Source organism: Salmo salar, chromosome 14 (genome assembly GCF_965601325.2).
Source record: "Salmo salar chromosome 14, fSalSal1, whole genome shotgun sequence".
Taxonomy (NCBI): Eukaryota; Metazoa; Chordata; class Actinopteri; order Salmoniformes; family Salmonidae; genus Salmo; species Salmo salar.
Genome location: NC_138304.1, coordinates 89,984,719 through 89,993,100, shown reverse-complemented (window position 1 = coordinate 89,993,100; position 8,382 = coordinate 89,984,719). Strand labels below are relative to the sequence as shown.

The window sequence follows — 8,382 nt, the reverse complement described above, 5'->3', positions numbered from 1 at the left end:
GGGTTTGTGCCCATAGGCGACGTTGTTGCCGGTGATGTCTGGTGAGGACCTGCCTTACAACAGGTTTACAAGCCCTCAGTCCAGCCTCTCTCAGCCTATTGCGGACAGTCTGAGCACTGATGGAGGGATTATGCAATTCTGGTGTAACTCGGGCAGTTGTTGTTGCCATCCTGTACCTGTCCCGCAGGTGTGATGTTCGGATGTACCGATCCTGTGCAAGTGTTGTTACACGTGATCTGCCACTGCGAGGACGATCAGCTGTCCATCCTGTCTCCCTGTAGCGCTGTCTTAGGCGTCTCACAGTACGGACATTGCAATTTATTGCCCTGGCCACATCTGCAGTCCTCATACCTCCTTGCTGCATGCCTAAGGCACGTTCACGCAGATGAGCAGGGACCCTGGGAATCTTTCTTTTGGTGTTTTTCAGGGTCAGTATAAAGGCCTCTTTCGTGTCCTAAGTTTTCATAACTGTGACCTTAATTGCCTACAGTCTGTAAGCTGTTAGTGTCTTAACGACCGTTCCACAGGTGCATGTTCATTAATTGTTTATGGTTCATTGACCAAGCATGGGAAACAGTGTTTAAACGCTTTACAATGAAGATCTGTGAATTTAGGGACGTCCTGAAAAAGGGACATTTCTTTTTTTGCTGAGTTTACATGCCAATCTCTCATGGCTCAAAGTGGAGGAGATATTGACTTCATCACTACTTGATTTTGTAAGAGGTGTTGACAAGCTGAATGCACAAAGCTGTCTGTTTAAACTACTAGCACACAGCTCGAACACCCATGCATATCCTTCAAGACATGCCATCAGAGGCCTCTTCACAATCCCCAAGTCCAGAACAGACTATGGGAGGCGCACAGTACTACATAGAGCCATGACTACATGGAACTCTATTCCATCTCAGGTAACTGATGCAAGCAGTAGAATCAGATTTTAAAAAACACACCTACTGGAACAGCGAAGAGACACACACAGGTACAGACACACACGGGTGCTAGCACACACACTCTACACACACATACATTGTGGTATTGTTGTATAGTGATATCATAGATTTTGTGTTGTGGATATGTGTTGGTGTGACAGTGTTATATGATGCAATGTTTTATATTTTTCTTTTATCCGTAATATAAGTGTCTTAATGTGTTTGGACCCCAGGAAGAGTAGCTGCTGCCTTTGCAACAGCAAATGGGGATCCCTAATAAAATACTAAATACAAATACCGTGATACAATCCTGGTTTCACGACACAGTGGAAACCACAGCGGTAACAATAGGCCATTACAATGATTTCAGACAATCCTGAAGTGATGACTCATTAAATGATGTGACTCAAATGATCAGACTGTTCCCTCTGTGTTTCTACTACCACAGCATGCCAGCAGATGTCAGGGTAGGTGGAGAATTCAGCACAGACTAACTCAAAAATGCCCCTTTTGCTACAGGGTGAAGTTTCCCTTGTAAACAAACACACTGCCTGCATCTCAGAACAGGAATCAAGGAACACTTATAGTCCATTTTTAATGCAGGGTTTTATAGATCCGGGGTGAAGTTTCCCTTAGGTAAAGATCTAGGATCAGCTCCCCCTCAACCATTAGTGGGGAAAATGCAAAACTGACCCAAGATCAGCATCTAGAGGCAACTTCACCCTACTTAGGTAGAACTAAGCCCACTTTAGGTGAACATTGTGGTTTGTGTAGCCTTATCATATTGCGATAAGAGTACCACTGAAGTTACAAAATACAAATTAACATAGCTGGGCGGCCTATGGGCAATGTTCCCGCTGAACTGCACACGTGCACGGCCTCGCACCTCCTCCAGGACTGCGACGCAGAAGAAATGTCAGGCAGCACAGAGATGCAAGAGATTGAACTTCACCTAGTTCGCCCCATTAGTTTGCACTGTATATATCAAAGTTTTTTCTGTGATCAAATCAACATTATATCAGCCCCTTTTCAATCGAACAAAACAAAACAAAACAAATCTAACTTTGCAAGATTGGGTCTGTGATTTTGTTGTAGGCAGAGCCAGAGCACAACGGAGTTGAATTCTATTGGCGGGGTAGCCCATGAGCGGTCTTTCAATCACCCGCGAGTGTATGTGCACAGAGCCGCGAGTGGTATTATTTGCTAGTTAGCGAGTAATTAGCCCAGTTATAGATAAGAATAGTTCAGCAATGCAGAGTTACTGCTTCTTACAAGAGCACAAAACATGTAGGCTACATTTCAATCTGTCTTTGAAATGCCATTTGGGTAAAAAGCTTAAGTCCTAATTAAAATTGCAATGTTGAATATGCAAATAAGCCAACAGGCAAAGGGGTAGCCTACATTGTATAATTCGCTGTATGGAAGTAATAATACATTTTATTTTGTAAAGTGGTTTCTTGCATCATACAACACAATGTAATTTACAGTCCATGGTTTTGCAGACCAAGTAAAAAATCATTAATTAGTGTCAAGCCCTTAATGAAAAAACATTTTTAAAAGTCTCATGCAATGTAGCCTGCATTGAACACCACATATAGGCTACTGTAGGCTATATCACAGAACTCAAAAGCTATTTCCATGTGAAAAAAATATGGGATTTGCTCCATTGGATTTGTTGGTAAGCCTACATTACGCTTGAATAGCCACAATAGCCAATTGGCTACTGTGTAAAACTGTAAGGAAACAGCCTCAGTGTTCACTGTAAACACGCTGGAAGTTGAACAAAATTCTCAAAACGTTCAAGTTTCCGCTCACAAGACCTAAAATTAGCTTAGTGCCCCAAAAACGTAGAGGGAACGTTACCTATGGGCCCTGATCAAAAGTAGTGCACTACGTAGGGGAATAGGGGATCAATGATCTGATTGCCTTATCTGTCCTAAAGAGTTCCTTGTCTCAGCCAGAACACCCCATAGGGCAGGAGCCTCCTGTTTCTATAGTGTGAGGCAGCTTGATGTACTGTAGAAGACAAGTACACCCCCTGGACAGGACACTAGTCTATTGCTGGGACAAATAAGCATCTCTTACCTTTACTCCCAGTGTAGAGCCAAAGTTTGACAGTGGAGTCAGAAGTTGTGGAGGCGATGAGTAGCTTATTGTTGTCCAGGTGGATGGCATCCACAGCACACACTGGCCCAGTGTGTCCAACACACTTTACAAACTGGTTAAATCAAATCAAATGTATTTATATAGCCCTTCTTACATCAGCTGATATCTCAAAGTGCTGTACAGAAACCCAGCCTAAAACCCCAAACAGCTAGCAATGCAGGTGTAGAAGCACGGTGGCTAGGAAAAACTCCCTAGAAAGGCCAAAACCTAGGAAGAAACCTAGAGAGGAACCAGGCTATGAGGGGTGGCCAGTCCTCTTCTGGCTGTGCCGGGTGGAGATTATAACAGCACATGGCCTAGATGTTCAAATGTTCATAAATGACCAGCATTGTCAAATAATAATAATTATAGTAGTTGTTGAGGGTGCAACAAGTCAGTAACACAAGAGTAAGTGTCAGTTGGCTTTTTCATAGCCGATCTTTGAGAGCATCTCTACCGCTCCTGCTGTCTCTAGAGAGTTGAAAACAGCAGGTCTGGGACAGGTAGCACGTCCGGTGAATAGGTCAGGGTTCCAGCAGGTCTGGGACAACAGGTCTGGGACAGGTAGCAGAGAGCACAAACAACAAATATGCATCTCAGAGAGTATTCAGACCCCTTGATTTTTTTCACATTTTGTTACGTTACAGTCTTGTTCAAAAATGTATTAAATAAAAAAAAATGTCCTCATTAATCTACACACAATACCCATAACGACAAAGCGAAAAGAGATTTTTATAAATGTTTGCTAATTTATAACAAATAAAAAACAGAAATACCTTATTTGCTTAAGTATTCAGACCCTTTGCTATGAGACTTGAAATTGTAGCTCAGGTGCATTCTGTTTCCATTGATCATCCTTGAGATGTTTCTACAACTTAATTGGAGTCCAACTGTGGTAAATTCAATTGATTGGACATGATTTGGAAAGGTATACACCTGTCTATATAAGGACCCACAGTTGACAGTGCATGTCAGAGCAAAAACCAAGCCATGAGGTGGATGGAATTGTCTGTAGAGCGCCGAGACAGGATTGTGTCGAGGCACAGATCTGGGGAAAAGAACCAAAACATTTCTGCAGAATTGAAGGTCCAAGAACACAGTGGCCTCCATCATTCTTAAATTGAATAAGTTTGGAACCACCAAGACTCTTCCTAGAGCTGGATGCCCGGCAAAACTAAGCAATCGGGGGAGAAGGGCCTTGGTCAGGGAGGTGACCAAGCACCCGATGGTCACTCTGACCGAGCTCCAGAGTTCCTCTGTGGAGATGGGAGAACCTTCCAGAAGGACAACTATCTCTGCAGTACTCCACCAATCAGGCCTTTATGGTAGAGCGACCAGATGGAAGCCACTCCTCAGTAAAAGGCACATGACTGGTCTGATGAAAAAGTAAAATGACTCTCTGGTCTGATGAAACCAAGATGGAACTCTTTGGCCTGAATGCCAAGTGTCACATCTTGAAGAAACCTGTTACCATCCCTACAGTGAAGCATGGTGGTGGCAGCATCATGCTGTGGGGATGTTTTTCAGCGGTAGGGACTGGGAGACTAGTAAGAATCGAGGGAAAGATGAACGGAGCCAAGTACGGAGATCCTTGATGAAAACCTGCTCCAGAACGCTCAGGACCTCAGACTGGGGAGAAGGTTCACCTTCCAACAGGACAACAACCCTAAGCACACAGCCAAGACAACGCAGGATAGGCTTCGGGACAAGTCTCTGAACGTCCTTGAGTGGCCCAGCAAGAGGCCAGACTTGAACCCGATCGAACATCTCTGGAGAGACCTGAAAGAAGCTGTGCAGCAACGCTCTCCATCCATCCTGACAGAGCTTGAGAGGATCTGCAGAGAAGAATGGGAGAAACTTCTTAAATACAGGTGTGCAAAGCTGGTAGCGTCACACCCAAGAAGACTCGAGGCTGTAATCGCTGCCAAAGGTGCTTCAACAAAGTACTGAGTAAAGGGTCTGAATACTTATGTAAATGGAATATCAGTTTTTATTTTTATGAAGTTGCTAAAAAAAAAAAAAAACGGTTTTTGCTTTGTCATTATGGGGTATTGTGTGTAGATTGATGAAGTGCCAGTCGGATGAGACCAATTCCTGCTTCTAGTAGTAGTGTTAACACACCTTCCCATCTAGGGCCTCCCACACAATCAGTCAGACTGTCAGACCCTCCTGACACCAGGTGAGTTTCTGTACTATCATCAGGGAGGAAGACGACCAACTGTCAGAAACAGTCTATCAAAGCATTGGATGAAACATATCAATATATATTATCAGCATATCAAAGCATTGGATGAAGCATGCAGGTAGCTTAGCTACTCACCACAGTCCTCTCTGTGGACCCACTGGACTGTGTTCACCCTCCCAGTATGTCCATTCAGGACAGCAGCAACACCTTTCTCCTGTAAAGCTGACTCACAGCAAATATGCCTTATACCCAACGACTCCAAGCAGCTGTCAACATTGACAAGACTGATGATGTAGTGACACGAGTACATTTAAATTGTGAAATATATATATTACCTTTGGGTCATAGAGAGCGGCGTAATTACATGTTCTATTTGCAATGATTCCACCACGACCCCATGTAAGAACATTTTGGGTTCGATTAGCACAACATGCGACATGGCATGTTTCTATTATGAGCGCTGCCATTCTGAATTCTACCCGGCGGCAGAGTTACCGTAAATACGGGTATACCTGGCAAATAATTCTACAAACATTCCGAACACAGAGCTTAATGGGTAAAATGAAGTTAAACACACTCTGGAAAACGGTATATTTTTTTTCACAAGACTGCCGTTTAAGGGGACAGTTGCTTGAATTTTATTGGTGGCATTGTTACCTTTACAATAAAACATTACACACGTTTCATCGTAGCCTACATGAGCTCGAACAATCTCTAAACTCTTCTGATTGCGTTATTGGGTAGAATCCACTAGATGGTGCAATAGACTCATTGTGGGCCTTGCAGAGAAAAAGCCCCAGTTTTAATCTTTGACATACAGTACTTCTTATTAATGGGACTTGCGAAGCAAACGTCTTTGAAATACTTATAAAGCTAAGTCTTCAACATACTCAGAGGCGACCCATCATTCAGGGCCTGTTTTGGGGCCTCACCTGTTCAGCAAAAAAAAAAATGTTTTGCATGTTATTTTGGCATTAATACTTGTCACATATCAGTTTGCAAACAATGTAAAAATAATAATAATTGAGTTAATGAAGACGTATACAAACATGGTCTTGAGTAAGGCAGCTCCAAAATGCGGAAAATACAGAGCGTAGGGGTTGGTAATGTTCTCTATTTGTGCCGTGAATGGCTCAGTGTTCTGTCACTCATGGGGACACTACGTCACCTCAAAATCTACAGGGAGAGCTCGAAAGTTTAAGCCCCTTGGGTGCTGCAATAGCCTTGTTTATCAAAAGTGTTGGAAAATCTTGTCAATAATCAACTGACTGGCTTTCTAGATGTTTATAGTATTCTCTATCGTATGCAATCTAGTTTCCGCTCAGGTTATGGATGTGTCACTGCAACCTTAAAGATCCTCAATGATGTCACCATTGCCCTTGATTCTAAGCAATGTTGTGCTGCTATTTTTATTGACTTGACCAAAGCTTTTGATATGGTAGACCATTCCATTCTTGTGGACCGGCTAAGGAGTATTGGTGTCTCTGAGGGGTCTTTGGCCTGGTTTGCTAACTACCTCTCTCAAAGAGTGCAGTGTATAAAGTCAGAAAATCTGCTGTCTCAGCCACTGCCTGTCACCAAGGGAGTACCCCAAGGCTTGATCCTAGGCCCCATGATCTTGTCAATTTACATCAACAATATAGCTCAGGCAGTAGGAAGCTCTCTCATCCATTTATATGCAGATGATACAGTCTTATACTCAGCTGGCCCTTCCCTGGATTTTGTGTTAAATGCTCTACAACAAAGCTTTTTTAGAGTCCAACAAGCTTTCTCTACCCTTAACCTTGTTCTGACACCTCCAAAACAAAGGTAATGTGGTTTGATAAGAAAAATGCCCCTCTCACGACAGGTGAGGGTGTAGAGCTTGAGGTAGTCACCTCATACAAGTACTTGGGAGTATGGCTAGAAGGTACACCGTCCTTCTCTCAGCACATATCAAAGCTGCAGGCTAAAGTTAAATCTAGACTTGGTTTCCTCTATCATAATTGCTCCACTTTCACCCCAGCTGCCAAACTAACCCTGATTCAGATGACCATCCTACCCATGCTAGATTACGGAGACATCATTTATAGATCGGCAGGTAAGGTGGCTCTCGAGTGGCTAGATGTTCTTTACCATTCGGCCATCAGATTTGGACACATCACTGCATTCTATACTCCTCTGTAAACTGGTCATCTCTGTATACCCGTCGCAAGACACACTGGTTGATGCTTATTTATAAAACCCTCTTAGGCCTCACTCCCCCCTATCTGAGATATCTATTGTAGCCCTCATCCTCCACATACAACACACATTCTGCCAGTCACATTCTGTTAAAGGTCCCCAAAGCACACACATCCCTGGGTCGCTCCCCTTTTCAGTTCGCTGCAGCTAGTGACTGGAACGAGCTGCAACAAACACTCAAATTGGACAGTTTAATCTCAATCTCTTCATTCAAAGACTCAATCATGGACACTCTTACTGACAGTTGTGGCTGCTTTGAGTGATGTATTGTTGTCTCTACCTTCTTGCCCTTTGTGCTGTTGTCTGTGCCCAATGTTTGTTCTGTCTTTTGTGCTGCTACCATGTTGTGTTGCTACCATGTTGTTGTCATGTTGTGTTTCTACCATGCTGTGTTGTCATGTGTTGCTGCCTTGCTATGTTGTTGTCTTATGTCTCTCTTTATGTAGTGTTGTGTTCTCTCACTTGTCGTGATGAGTGTTCTGTCCTATACTTATATTTTATTTATTTATTTTAATCCCAGCCCCCGTCCCCGCAGGAGACGTTTTTGCCTTTTGGTAGGCCATCATTGTAAATAAGAATTTGTTCTTAACTGACTTGCTTAGTTAAATAAAGGTTAAATAAATAAATAAAGTAAAAAAGAAGGCAAAAGGTCATTGGCCACAGATAAAATGATGTGAAATCCTGCTATATCTACCGTAGCTTTGATTGGACTGATGTCAACATCATACTTTAGAAATCTTAGCTAGCAAGCTAGACAAGCAGTCATCATCATGAATCAAGTCAACAATCTACTGGCAAATCATTTTCAATCCTTGTCATATGAAGAGAAATTCTAGATAAATGGTATCGGTGCTCATCGGCCATTGGACATGAACATACTTCTTCTTATTATTATTATTC

The 8,382-nt window shown here is 42.9% G+C and overlaps 1 long non-coding RNA gene across 1 annotated transcript; it reads right to left on the bottom strand.

The window, feature by feature from the left end:
• Positions 1–462: 462 nt before the first annotated feature.
• On the bottom strand, positions 463–5,723 carry LOC106570449 (uncharacterized). The gene is made up of 3 exons (XR_001320670.3): positions 5,395–5,723; positions 5,196–5,266; positions 463–3,629 (listed from the first exon to the last, which is right to left on the bottom strand). It is a non-coding gene; the product is annotated as an uncharacterized LOC106570449 (long non-coding RNA).
• Positions 5,724–8,382: the final 2,659 nt, after the last annotated feature.